Raw genomic sequence first — 15,813 nt, forward strand, 5'->3', positions numbered from 1 at the left:
TTACTAGAGCTGAAGTTAAACAAGCATTATGGGCTATAGGAGGAGATAAAGCGTCGGGTCGGGATGGATATGTCAGTCAGTTCTTTAAAGAAACGTGGAACATAATAGGGGAAGAGGTCACAACAGGGGTATTGGAATTTTTCAGAACAGGTGACATGCTCAGAGGTATAAATTCCACCATTATCACTCTAATCCCTAAATATGCAAATGCTGACTCAGTAGGAGATTATAGACCTATATCATGTTGTAATACCTTATACAAGATTATTTCAAAAATGTTATGTATAAGGTTGAAAAAAGTGCTACCAGGGATTGTGTCTGAGAATCAAAGTGGTTTTGTAGCTAGTAGATCTATAGTACAAAATAGTTTAATCTGCCAGGATTTGGTGAGACTTTATAACAGGAAGAATACCACAAGCAGCTGCCTTATAAAGATTGACTTAAAAAAGGCATATGATTCAGTTGAATGGAATTTTGTGATGGAGATGCTACATGCTTTAAACTTCCCTAGGAAATACATTGGATGGGTTATAACATGTGTTCAAACAACAAGATACTCAATAACTATAAATGGAGGGGTGTATGGGGATATATCAGGAAAGAGAGGGCTCAGACAAGGGGACCCATTATCACCTTTGTTGTTTGTAGTGTGCCTGGAATACGTTTCAAGTATTATGAGATGGATTGCTGATCAAAGAGAATTCAGTTTCATACAAAATGCTTCTGGACAAAATGACTTGCAGAATCCAAGACCAGGGGTTCAAAAAATTTGTCATATGCAGGGAGAACACAACTAGTAAACTCGGTCTTCATGCACATACAATCTTACTGGGCTTCAATGTTCTTGCTGCCGTGAAAAGTGTTGAAACAGGTAAACAATATATGCTGGAACTACATATGGACAGGGATGGTGCACACTAATAAGACACCTCTAATTGCGTGGGATCTGGTATGTAGGTCGAAAAAGGAAGGTGGGCTAGGTGTAGTAGACTGTGCAAGCTGGAATGATGCTGCAGTAACAAAACACATATGGAATGTAGCAAGTAAAGCAGATAATATGTGGGTGAAATGGGTCAACCATATTTATATAAAGGGCCAGGATTGGTGGCAGTATGAAGCCCCTTTAGACTCATGTTGGTACTGGAAACAAATTTGTGGTTTGAAGAAAAAATTTGTTGTTGGATACAACAATAATGGATGGCTAAAACAAGAAGGAAAATATACAGTGCATAGCGGTTATACGTGGCTCAGGGCACAAATGCCTCAATGGCCAGAATGGAGAGCCGTGTGGTGCAAAGCTAGCATTGCGAAACATTAGTTTATTTGTTGGCTAGCAATGCACAAGAGATTGATGACAAGAGATAGATTAAAGAGGTTGGGTTTGTATGATGACGAGACATGCGCTCTATGCAACAATGAACCTGAGACAATTAATTATCTATTCTTTCATTGTACTTTCTTACAAGCTTGTGTGACAGAAATATGTCACTGGCTACAGATCAGGATGCAAAACTGGACATTACAAGGCTGGTGGACTAGAATTGCAAGAAAGGTTCCAGGTAAAATGAGTCGAGCGCTGGTTTGGGCAATAACAACAACATTAATCTACCACATTTGGTCTGCAAGGAATGAAGCACTATGAAACTATAAAGTACCACGTCCCACAATCACATGCAGGAAGATAAAGTTTGAATGCAAGATGAAATTAGTTGATAAGATATACAGAAGATATGATAGAAAAGATAGAAGTTGGGTTGAGAGAATTGTATAGAAGGTGGGGGAATAGATTAGGGATGCAGAGTTTTTTCTTTTCTCTTCTGTTATTTAAGGCGTAATGTAGCAAGCATATCCTATACTTGATGTAATGGATTTTGTTTAATAAGAATCTGTTGGTCTGACAAAAAAAAAAAATTATGGTAGAAAATCAGGCGAAGTAGGAAATTTAGGACAAATCCTAACAATTACAATACCAGCGAAAATCTCTCGACTTCCTCCTAATCACCTCAAAGATAAGCCAATGCCATCGATATAATTACCAGAGCTGAATTCAAATCATCATGCACTGATCATTGTTTGCTGTTAATTTGATTACGAACTAGAAGAGTCGTCCAAATAAAAAAATAAATTAAAATATAAGTCACACAAAACAGTATATAAGTTGAAGAATTCAAATGGCAAATTACTCTCTCCAACGTGTTATTATACAAAAGATGGTAAAAGTGTTTGCCAGTAAAGAAATAGTATGATGAAATTTGTTGGGACTAAGTGAAGTATCAATTTTCAAATGAATCTGACAAACATATGGTTCCATGAATAAGTGAGCTGTCTTATTATTATTCTTTGGAAGTGTGGATTACAAAAACAACATGCATGCCTAGTATATATTGCCCCTTTTTTTAATTGCTTATTATATGCACTAACATCCAAGAACCTGAGATCTTCTTCATAATAAATATTTAAAATTTGATTATTTAAGCTGCTTCTTCTTTCAAGAAACTCTCAGTACGTACTAAAATGGTCAAACAGAGATTAAATATAAAAGCAATCTTGACGTGCTTCTAGGAATGCAACTCTTCAAAAAATGTTAAATGTCTTAGAAAGCCTAGCTAGAGACAAATATTGCTGCAATTTAAAAGTTCCGAGAAATTAATCACAAAATTTAATAGTCTATCACGAAATTCAATCTAACTGTCGAGTCAGACAAATTAGAAATGATACCAGCAGTATGAAGGTTGTTCGATTCAAACCTAGCGACGATTAACTTCCAGGATGGAGCTCGTATTTCAATTATGATTCGATAAAATTCAATAGCTTTGATGCATATTAGCATTTAAAAATTTATTTAATATTTATAAATAATTTATCAAGAACCTCATAACTTTTTCTTTTAGAATCTAGAACTCAAAAAAAAAATAATCAAAATTAAAGGCATTAGGTAGAATTATTTTATTAAGATGTACATATATGTTTTTGCTTCAATTTATGTGATGTATTTAGACTCGATATAAAATTTAGAAAAGGATTTTTAAAATTTATGAATTAAAATATATCATAATATGACTATAGAAGCTTCTCATTAAAAGTAAAATAAGAAAATCAGAATTAGATTATTTTAAAAATAAATATACATTATTCTTTTTGCACCGACTAAAAAAATAATACTTATTTGATAAAACATAATTGCAGCTGACTAAATATCTAGGAATAAATCACCCTTTGACTTAACAACCTCCCCCTCCCCCTAGCTGCCCCTCCGGTCCTCAGTTATAAAACCTTGCAATAGAATACTGGTTCCTTGCTGGTACCACAAATCATAAGAGACCCTGAATCGCTAAGTTTGTTAAATGAAACCCTTCTATTCAATCACATTTTATGCCCAATACTGATTGTTCCTTCAAGCCAAACTCGGGACAATGCTCCCTGGGAGAAGTGTTTAGGAATTCTAACGGGAAATGGTGGCTGGGTTTAAAAGTTATTGTCATTCTGGTCAACCAATAGATGGAGAAGGCCAAGCACTTCTGCTAGGATTAAGCTTAGCGCAACAATATATATTACTCCTTTGGAAGTAAATATTGATTCACAACAACTTGTGCACATGATATCTGGTCCTGCTTATAATGATGCTTCTTTATTTGCTGATTGCAGATACCTTCTCAGAGAACTGGGTAACCCCCCACCAGTGTCAAGTATATCGGGAACAGAACTAACTAGCTGTTATGCCCTATGCTACTATTACTGCAATAATGTTAGATAATCCTACTACGAGTTCTATTACTTTGTTTTGAAAACCTCCAACATCCTTACTAGATATTTTGTGCGTAGACAAACATGGAGTCCCTGTACTTAGACGAGTGAGAATGCTACCTACTGTTAATACTATTAGCTTGTCTAATAGTTATACTATAGCTCAGGTTGTAAATATTAGTCCTACTGCTCCTACTACTACTCAGTTTGTAATAAGGAGTTCACAAACTTCAGCCCTGTAAAGTTTTTGCGTATGTAATATAAAACTACCTATTTGCTACAAAAAAAGGACATAAAGTAGATTTGACAGAATGACACAGAATTATCCAAATTTATAGAAAGTATTGAGTTTCATAAATATCATATAATTGGAAATATAGAACGTGAAACGCTTTAGTTCATCACTTCCTCTAAAAATCAAATAAGCAGTGTATGTGACAAAAGATATTTATGATTGCAGAGAAAATTACGTTCCCATTTTCGAAAGATAAAAGAGGGAGAGATTGATGGTTGTATGACAGTACCATATATGTATTGGAATATTGTTGTATCTATTCATTGGATCGGGTTTATTCACCTGTTTCATCTCAATGTATATTCGTCTGTTGCAGTACAAAGCTTAGACCAGCCTTGATTTCAGCCATCTGAACATATTAATTTCGGTCCAAATCTAGAAAATCTTTATATATTATTTTATTCCTTTTGTATATCTAGGTAAATCTTTATTATATATCTCTAATATTTTGTACCTTATTTAAGAGTGAATCATACCCTATTTAGGGATGTATCTCTTTGTTATTTTGTACCTTAATTAGACTTCTACCTTATTTAGAATATTGAAGTCGGTTTAGTGTTATTTTTGTTTAGAAAATCTTCACCTAATGATCTAACTTTGGGGGTTGAGTTAGGTTCAAGGTCCATTTCTTTATCATGGTATCAGAGCCAGACCCACCCAATTCATTATTTTCGATGTAGGACCCCACATCTTATACTGTCCACGCTCTTATACCATGTTGGAAATTGAAAGACGTTTTGAAAAAGATTGCGGAAGTATTAAAAGAGAATTGATAGAATAATGGAATTGAATTGAATATTGGACCTTGATTGATTCAATAATAAAAATGAATGAATATTGAATATTTATTGAATTATTGAATGATTGAAATATTAGTGAATCATTGAATCATTAAATGAATACAACTGATGTACAATGTCTTATTTATACAAGTAAAATAATGAAATTAACCTAAACAAAAGTAACACTACACCGACTTCAATATTCTAAATAAGGTAGAAGTCTAATTAAGCTACAAAATAACAAAGAGATACACCCCTAAATAGGGTATGATACACTCCTATATAAGGTACAAATATTAGAGATATATACTAAAGATTTACCTATGATATACAAAAGGAATAAAATAATATATAAAGATTTTCTAGATTTGGGCTTAAATTAGATGGCTGAAATCAAGGTTGGCCCAAGCTTTCTACTGCAACAGACGAATATACAGTGAGATGAAATAGGTGAATCAACCCGATCCAATAACAAATACAACAATATTCCAATAATATGTGTGAAAATTAAAACATGAACAATTTACTAATTGTAGGTTATTTCAAGTTATAGTAGCTCTTTCTATGAGTCAACAATGGTGAAAAACTGACTGCAAACTCTAAAACAGTGCACATGATTTTTTTTAAATTTATTTAAAAAGAATATTTTGTTTTAAGTAAATAATTTTTTTTATTCTAACATCTCAAATGGCAATGCTCAAGATTAAAGAATATTTTGATACTATACACACATCTTTAGTTTAAATTAGAAGCATTGACAGAGCCACCTTATGCTAAGAGGTGTCAAATTACACTATTTAGCGAGACTAAATATCAATGTGGTACTCCTTGTACGAATCACTAATGATATTATTTAGTTGGATTCCTTGAGTGAACGGTTGAATTGATATTCCAATTTACTATCGAATTTGGGTTTTTGGAGTGAACTGATTTTGTTGGCTTATAACTATTCTAGCCATTATGAGAAGTATAACTTTGATATTTGCCAAGACTTCATGAAATAAAGAAAGAGTTGATTGTATAGTAGTTTTGTATGTTGACTATAGTTGTGTGTGTATTTGTTTAAGTATTGACATTGTTATTGACTATTTGAATTATATGTCATGGTTGTTTTATGTACTATGGTAATTGAAAATGATAATAATAATTTTATGAGTGAAGGTCAAGAAAATATTGGCTAGTTAATTCTTATAGTCCTAATTCGATTGTGATGTTGAATGAACTCATATTTAGCCTATGTCAGAGATCTAAAGATAGTATTTGAGGAAAAAATGAAAGTTACTTACATTAAAAGTGATGACATGACCTATAGACAAAGGGAGTTAAACTCTATATCACATTATATGTATGTGATTTATCTTGAATTTCTATATTATATGTTATGTGCCTAAACCTTGGTCGATGCCTACTAGTATGTAACGTTTGTACATATGCTACACCTGATATCTCCTTTTTTTTTTATTGCAGGATCACTAGATGTTTCATACTTGACACGGTAAAGATCTCTAGCAGCTTTTGTTCTTAGTCCTTCTGATATGATTCAAATGACCACCTTAGCTTTCAATGACATCATTTGAAGTCAGTACGTGGGGCATCAAGCTTTGATCACATTAAGGAAACGAGATCCTACATTGAGGGGCCGATTTGAGTACACCAAAGAGCAATCCCATGTGTGAGAGATTGCTTGGAGCATTGAAGATTGAGGACTCACGGTTTTGGGCCTTTATTAATAACATTTTGGTTACTTAGCCTTGTCCAAGTAACACTCCATGACCAACCCTTTTCATTAAGGGTATTGTGGTGATTTTGTTATGTAATAAGTTAGACTATAAATAGGTTCTATTGGTTCATTTGCTAGTTAGTTTATGAAAGATGACAAATTGAAACACTTGAAATCCTTTCTTGAGAGTAGACCACCTTAGTATAGTCTTAGTTAGGACTTGGAAAAGTCATCCTTAGTATAAGGTTTGGAAAAGCCAATATTGTTCTTTGCTTGAAAACGGTGGATCTTGAGGTGAGTCGATTACCTTGACGGTCACCGTAAGAGTGTGGTTTTGATAATTACATTCATTCGGGGTTAATGTTGAAATATACTTGGTTTTTAATCTTGTAATTATCTTGGTCTCACTATCTATCCTTTTATTATTTTGCAAATCCACGTGTTTTTGTGTTTGTCATCTTGTATCCCTTTGTGTTGCTTGTTCTTCTCACGTTTTGTGAATTGTTTTGGCATCTTGGTGGACTGATTTGTATCACCTTCGGTGGGAGTTGGATCATGTGTGCAGTCTGTGCCTCTATTAATAGCTCTTGTACCTATTTAGATTAGGTCCTTGAAAAATCCTAGTCACAGGGACCTAAAGGATTTTACTGGCTCCTTCACAGCCACTGGACCATACGCCATCTTTGACTATGGAATCCTATCAATAGATTATTATATGTTAATCATATTTTAAATATAATTAGAGTTTCGGGAAAAGTTTTGGGGTTCCCGAAAATCTCCTAAAACTACTGTAGATCCGCTCCTAACAAAAATAGTAATAATTTATGACTGCAGATAAGAGTACATACACTTCATTTTCCAAAATGAAATGAGGGACTGTATGATTTGTTTAATTTGAATTTTGAAGTTCCTTTATCATAACCTATATAAAAAGCCTGAAAAAAGTAATTGGGGCATACTATAATTAAGTAATTTTAAAATATGCTTATTTTAATAGAGTATATTTTAAAATGAGATGATTAATTTAATATTGACATAATACATAAATAAGATTTTTAACTTGACATCAAATTATTACTATAATCTTTAACCTTGCCAGTGAACAAGTAGACCTTTTAACTGTATAAAAATTGAAAAAAAATATACTTCAATCCTACTTGACAAAATACGTGAATACACTCAAAATGACGCGCGTCAGAGGTAAAATTTGAGCCCCTCAACGATGAAAAAATTGCATAAATGACTATTATTCCTTTAATGATTCTTTTTATATACATCCCTCTTTTTCAAATCAATTTTTCGCTTTATTCTCTTTTTAATTTCTCCAACAACTCTTCTCTATTTTTTTCACTATTTTCAGCTCATTGCCAGATAAAAATGACATCTAATTTCTTTTGTCAATGTAGACACATAATTTTTGATCCTCCCAAATTTAATATATATTTCTGTATTAAATATTTATATTTGATCTGATATTATTTTAACTCTTATTTCATTTTTAATAAGTTTTAGTTGAAAATAAATGAATAAAGTTACATTTTAAGATATTTTATTTTTATTTTTATTTTTATTTTTCATAAGTATAAAAATTAATTATTTAATATTCTTTTATTATTATTATTATTATTATTTATTTTATATATAATTTATTTATTTATTATAAGGAAAAAAGAAGAAGAAGGAGATCAATATCCTAATAAAAAAAATATTTCAAAATTTGAATCCTAAATTGCCCTAACTACTCCCCAAAATCCTCCTATTTAAAGACTCCCACCCTCAGAGTATTATACGTACATTCACTATCAGACACTTTGATAGTAAAATTTTTTTTTAGAGAAAATTACGTACATCATTCTACAAACTAGATATTAAAAAGAAAAATCAATCAGAGGAAAATCAGAGAACAACAAAAAAAATTAAAAAGAGGAAAAAATGAATCAAATTGAATTTGAATTCCGCTCGAGTTTCTGGTGATAGCATCTTGCTTCCGTATTCAATAAGTTGGAACACAGGTTTCATTATGATCTTATGTAATTTATTGCATAAACTTTATTATGAATCAAAATATGAATAAAGTTTAAGTAATTTTAATATATTGTTTATAATTTGTTGTTGATTTATTGGTTAAATGCATATGTTATGTTATTATGTTGTATATTAGATTACTGAGTGTCTATGTACACATCTGCACACACAGATTTTTTTTTTATGAATGAAAAGTCACTGTGAATTCAAAAATAAAAAAAAGTGTAAAACAGTGACGCAACAACCCAGCGGGTTGCTCCGGTCACATCACTGTCGAAAAACCCCCAAAAACAGACGTGTTGCCGCTTTCCTCACCAGAAAATGGGTCAAAATCCGGCCAGAAAATCCTATTTTTTGGCAACCCTCTTTTCTCCTCTCCCTTTCCCGTCATCAAGAACACCGATGACAGCCATCAGCGAAGCCACTAGCGCCGCCATTCTCTCCACCATGCCGCCGACACACCCCTTTCCCTGTCGCTGCTCGCTGACAAAATGATGAAACCGTCGCCGGAATCATCACCTACTCCGGCTAACACCACCATTAAAATGGCCGTGGTTTCACCCTCCGTTTCTCTACTAGCCGACTCCGGCCAGCAATTGCAAGATCTGATCGTAATTTTTCTATTTACTTACAAAACCTTTTTGGAATCGTTAGTTATGTGTTGCTATTTATTTATTTTTTGTCATATTTGTCTCATGGCTTCACTATGAAAAAGAAAATGGAATTGTCAAGTATCAGATGTTTTATTAGTTAAAATATTCAATTAGTAGATATAAATTAAAAAAAATGATGAGAACAATAGTGGAAAATCTTTATTATTTTGGTTTCTTTTTTTAAAAAGTTATAAAACATATTTTTGACTTTAGGAATTATTTTATTTTATTTTGTCTCGTTATTATTAACAAAGTTTAATATTATTTATCAAATTAATTGATCATTTTGAATAAATTTTTATTTTACTTATTCATCGTCATTAATAAAGTTTAATAATTTTTTATTAAATAATCATTTTAAATTTTGTTTAAAGATTTTTGTTAAAGATTAGTTATTTTAAATAGATAAAATTGTTAAAAATTTACAAGTGACTAATCAAAATTTTTAATGCTAGACAAATTTAGGTGCATTTAAAATATTTGTTTTCATTAAGAATGCAACGTACGTATCTTTTGAGATATTTAAAATTTAAGGATGCAATAATGCACCTTGATAAATAATTTTTCTAAAATTATTTTTTTCGTTGATTTATCTAATATAAGATAATAGACAATTTATTTTGGTACAGTAGAATGAGCGAATTTAGGCCTTAACACGATTTATTCAAATAGTTTAAATCAAAATAAGTCAATAAAAGCGACCGTGCTAGAACCACGGGACTCGAGGGGTACCTTACACCTTCCCCTCGGTCAACAAAATTCCTTACCCGATCTTTCATTTTCGCAGACCATAACAAAGAGTCATTTTCTTTTGATTAGGAATTTAAAAAGGTGACTTGGAACACCATAACTCAATTACAAGTGGCGACTCTGTAAATAAATTAATCCCTATTCAAAACCGTCACTTTAATTGGAAAAACTCTTCGATTCGATCCCCTCGGACAAAAAAAAGAGTGTGACACTCAATTTGAAAAAAGAATAATATTGAAGATTTCTTAGTCTATAAATAATTCAGGTCATTAATTTCCTGAATGTGAAGATGATTGGGTAAGGTTGTATTTTAGACGAGTTTCTCTTTGTTTATATGCTGCTAGTATTTAATTTTGAGGATTCTTTTATTCTTCTTAAATAGGTTGAATGTTGGTTTTTTAGATGGTGTGAGTTAATTATACTGAACAAGTTAGAATTGCTATTTCAGTATTACAAAAAAGGATAAAAAATTATTATGAAAAAAAAATTAAGATAAATTATCAAATTTTATTAATCATTGTGATACTATCTTAAATTTAAAGAGAATTGTTGTCATGGTTCAAGCCAAGGTCCTAACCGCGACGGACATCCTGAATCACAAAGGTCTGAGAGACCCCATAATAGGCTATCATGAATATAATCCATACATACATCAAAGTGTGGAAGATATAACAGTGTTAATGGAATACCCATTTATAGTTCCTGCTAAGTAGACAAGTTTAGGGGACAGATGACTTATGAAAAGCCTGAATATACTTTTAAAAAGTAATACCCATTTTAGCATGATCTACCACATCAAGTGCAGTGTTTGCATAGCCCGCATTGATAAAAAGGTTCCAACACTTCTTTCTTGTTTTGTTAGATAGCTCATCAGTTTATGTGACTAAGTTCGGTTTGCTCTTTTTCACCAAATGTCAAGGGAGATCCGCTAATCATGTTCTATTGTTAGGAAGATTTTGTGACTAATCAAAACGGTTGTATTTGATTACTATCTTATCATTTTGGTTCCATAGCCCAATTTCGTTCTATCTCATAGCTATTCAGAAGCATCTTATTCAATTCTTTTTAGATTGGTCTAAACTAGTTGGGTTACTCTCAATACACACACACATATATAGGATTCTTCCTTGTTGTGGTTTCATTTTAACGTAGTTAGAGCATACCCTTTTTCTGAAAAATAAACTTTTATTTATCAATAGGATAAGTAGTACATCTCAAGAAGGAAAGGAAAAGAAATTAGCTGCAAAATTATTTATTGAAAGTAAAATAAATTAGCATCATGCCCTTGATTTATTAACTGAATCATTAAAGTTAGTTATTGATAGTAAAAGAAATTAGCAAAAGAAAAAAAAGAACTTACTGATTTTCTAGCAAATAGTTTCAGATAGTAGAGATGATTGAAAATAATCATAATATTCCTAGTATGCTGATCTCCCTTGCATTAAAAAAAATTATTATCTTTTTTAAAATTTTAGTAAAATAAAAATCACAATGTAAAAAATACATGCACAAATTGCTTTAATTACATGAAAGTGTGTTGTAGAATAACTTTGTGAAAAATCCATTACATTTTTCACTAACTTTGTGTTCTTGTTGCTATTGAAATTATTTTGTAGAAAAAAAAAAATAATTGGTAAAAAGTATCACATTCTTAAATAAATGCATGACATTAATATGTTTTTGACTAAACAAAAAAAGAAAAATACTTACATTGGAGAAATCAAAGATAGGTGAGTTAGTTGTATCATTCAGTACAAAAAGTTCTTGTTTTTATTTTTTCTCTTAGCTTTTTACCCCTTTGAATTGATTTTTGGATTACTAAAGGATGCATAGTAATGACTACCATTAATAATGTTTTGTCCATATAACTCTTCTTCTTGATGAAAATTTGAAGGTCCTCAAGATGTATAAGAAATCATAGACAAATCTTCTTTTTCTTTCTCTTCTTTTTGTTGTTGGTTTTGCTTTAAACTCTGTTCACCTTTACAGTTGTTGTCTTCACAAAATGTTAAGTAAGAATTTTCTAAGTATAAAGTCCAATCAAACTCACATCCACAATTGCATTTTTAATCAGTTGCCACCATTTCATGATTCATTTGATTTATTTGTATGTCTAAGATAAAGAATTTAAGAAAATCAAAAAAGTTTATTTATGTGGGGGTAAATGATGAGCAAAGAACTATTACACAAGTATTGTTAGTGAGTAGTGACATCCCTTGTTATTGCTAAATAGTTCAAGAAATATGTCATACATAGTAGTACCTGCTACACTTTTTAATAGAATAACCCTCTCAGCATACCTCAAGTATCAATTGATGTGCCTGTTATTAGCCATGTATTTAGTAAGATTACTCACCTTTTGTTTCTTATTCTTATAGTATATCTTTTTCTATATTTTAGAATATGTTTGTTTTTACAGCTCATCTTATTCACTCATTTCTTTAGATCATTTATATTCCATTATATCGAAAATTAATTTGGTACGAAGTAACGCTAAGTGGGATGATGATGCTCATATTTCTTTTATAAAGGTGTGTGTAAAAGAAATTAAAAAAGAAAATAGACCAAATTCTCATTTAAATAAAGATGGTTAACAAAATATGGTTGAGGAGTTCAATAGGAAGGCGGGAACAAATTATATTAGAAAACAATTGAAAAATAAGTGGAATAACATGAAATAGGACTGGACTTTTTTTAAGCAGATGATGAGAGAGCATACAGGTTCAGATTGGGATGCCACAAAAAATACAATCATTGCAGATGACGATTGGTGGGAGAAAAAGATTAAGGTACATCTCTCGCATTATTCTATATTTCTTTATTATTTCTCTCATTGTTTAATTTACTTAAGTATCTTTGTTTTTTATTGTTTCAGATGGATTATTGATATAGAAGGTTTAGGACTAGATATATTTCTCCCATATGTTATCACTATAATGTATTATTTTTTGATATTGTTGCTACGGAAAAAAGAGCACGCGTCGTGAATCAAGAACAAATTTATGAAATTAGAGTAGATCTTGATAAAGAAAAAATAAATGATGTAGATTATTTTGATAAAGAACACTTAATTAATTTCAATGATGAAGACAGTGATGAAAGTGATGACCTATATGATATGGATTCTCTTATGTTTTTCAAGCCATCATTAAAAAGACAACTTTCAACTGATGGTATTAAAACTAGCAGTCGAGTAAAAAAGAGTAAGACAATATCTGTTAGAGAGGAACTACACTTTATAGTTGCGTTAATGTCAAGCAAAAGTACTATTACATCTCATGCAGTAGAGGATTCCATCATTGATAAGTGTATGGACTTTCTGACAAGTATTCGTGAAATTATTGTCCCATCTAAAATGCACAATTATGCAGTTAACTTGTTTCTAAAGAAAGACGTCCAACAAATATTTCTTAAGATGACTACTGATGAAGCTTGGAAGTCTTGTTTGGAATATAACTATAAGTTATACATCCTTAAGAAAATGTGAAGATTTTATTCATTTGATTTAAATATTTTTGTTATTTGGTGTTTGATATTATGATTGTATACGTGAACTTTATACGCTGTGGTTGTATGATTAAAATCCTTTTAAAATTAGGTTGAATTTACATGTATTGTTGTATGTGTTAGAGTCGGACAAAATAAAGCAAACCATAAGTAAAAGAAAAGCAAGAACAACATAGCAGATTTACCTGTAAACCCTTGTGGAAAAAAATTACGGGAAGAGGTAGAGGAATTTCACTATGAAAAGAGAGGAGTACAATATGGAGAATGTGCGTATTTTTTGAATACTCAAAATAATCCACTAAATGCACTTATATGATACGTGCATAAAAATAAGTGCTAGGCCCAAAAAAGATGGTTCGATCCCTATGCTACGACCACATACCCCATTGAAAATCACAAACATGATCGCACCGCAAAACTTTTTGGGCCGGATCAACAAAATTTGAATCACAACTCTAACAGTATGTTTGAGTGTATTTTATACATATATATGTTCTGTTGATTTTCACTTATTAGATGCAAAGTATGCAATTAGATATGAAATATATAGATTCATAGTACATCTTACAGATTAAAATATGTTGATGTACTATACTCTACTAATGTTAGGATTATGAAAATTTTATATTCCCATACTCTACTAATGTGAGGCATTTTTGATTTTCAGTTAAATGAAGAGTTTGGATATTAGCATGTCTCCTGATTTAAGTGACTTATTAGATGAAGAAGATGCAAAACTAAAAAAAGTTCGCAGAGAGCAAGACAAGGAGTGGATAACTTTGTTTCAACTAGCAGGTAAATATGTTTTGAGGTATTGCAAAAAGTACTTATAAAAGGAACCTTGTCGTACATCAAAGCACTCTGAACATATATTTATTCAAGAGATATTACGAGGAAATGAAATTCGTTGTTATGAAAATTTTCAATCGAAGAAGCCATGTTTATTGATTTATCCAATGACTTAACAAAAAAATATGGGCTTAAATCCACTCGTGGAATTTCTACACATGAAATATTAGGCATGTTTTTGATGATTTGTGCACATAGAGCGGAAAATCGAATGATCTGGAGAGATTATTCATAGACACCTTCATTGTATTCTAAACAATATTTTTAAGCATGCAAGATATATCATTAGACCACATTTAAATTATAGTGATGGTGTAGGAGCTCACAAGCCGTATAACAAGTGATATTTGCCTTTCTTTAAAGTAAGTTGTAATTTCTCTAAATATATACTTTATTATATTTAATATTTAATTTCTCTCATGATTATTTCCTTAAGTTAAATTTATATATGTATACTTGTAGGATTGCATTGGAGCACTTGAAGGCACACATGTTAAAGCTAGATTGCCGCAAGGTCAAGAAATACCGTATATTGATCGTAAAAGTTATACGAGTCAAAATATTCTTATCGTTATAGATTTTAGTATGTATTTTACATTTTTATGGGCTGGGTGGGAAGGGTCGTCTCATGATAATCGTATATTTCATGAGGTTCTTCGTAGACAAGAATTCAACTTTCCACATCCATTGAAAAATAAATATTATCTAGTTGATTCTAGATATTCACACATGAAGGGATACATGGCTTCTTATAGAGGAGATAATGTGAGATATCATCTTTCTGACTTTCGACATGATGCAACACGATAATTGCAGGAGCCAAGAGGATGCATTGAAAAAGTTAATTATTTACATTCATCTTGTAGAAACATAGTGGAGCGCATATCTCATGTTTGAAAAGTAAGGTGATCTATTTTACGAGACATGTCTTACTATAATATTGACATCCAAAAGGATATCATAATTGCTACTATTGTCATTTATAATTACATTAGAAAGAAGTGCAGTGTGATTAATGCAAACGGTTGAGAATGAAAAATATATTCCATCGATTGATTTTGGTTTAGGCACAACTTCAAGGGCTAACAATATAGATGACAAAAATGTGAGTGAAGAAAGTAATTTGTATTCGGTGGGACTTCGTGATATGATTGCTAATGATAATTGTAATGCTTAATGCTTGTATTAATTGAATATTTCTACTTTTTGTATTTATGTCGAGCTTAACTCAAACCATATTAGTACCTCTTTTGTATGAAACTTCTCATTTATGAAATATTATTTTTTATATATTAGTCTCTTTCTTTAATATATTCTCTTAAATTCGGACAATTATTATTGTACAACATATGAATTTCTCTTATAAATATAACTCACCAATCAAGATATATGGAGAATACTCACTGAAGATATACAACTTCATGAATGATTAGTGAATAATCCATCAATATTTCACGACGCAATATTCGTATTCGACAATATTTTAAT

At 31.1% G+C, this 15,813-nt stretch overlaps 1 long non-coding RNA gene across 1 annotated transcript; it reads left to right on the forward strand.

Moving 5' to 3' along the window:
* The first annotated feature begins 8,343 nt into the window (after positions 1-8,343).
* LOC124895678 lies at positions 8,344-15,553 on the forward strand. The gene is made up of 4 exons (XR_007051851.1): positions 8,344-8,553; positions 12,672-12,758; positions 14,144-14,271; positions 14,788-15,553. It is a non-coding gene; the product is annotated as an uncharacterized LOC124895678 (long non-coding RNA).
* The last annotated feature ends 260 nt before the right edge of the window (positions 15,554-15,813 follow it).

Source organism: Capsicum annuum, unplaced genomic scaffold (genome assembly GCF_002878395.1).
Source record: "Capsicum annuum cultivar UCD-10X-F1 unplaced genomic scaffold, UCD10Xv1.1 ctg83390, whole genome shotgun sequence".
Lineage (NCBI taxonomy): Eukaryota > Viridiplantae > Streptophyta > Magnoliopsida > Solanales > Solanaceae > Capsicum > Capsicum annuum.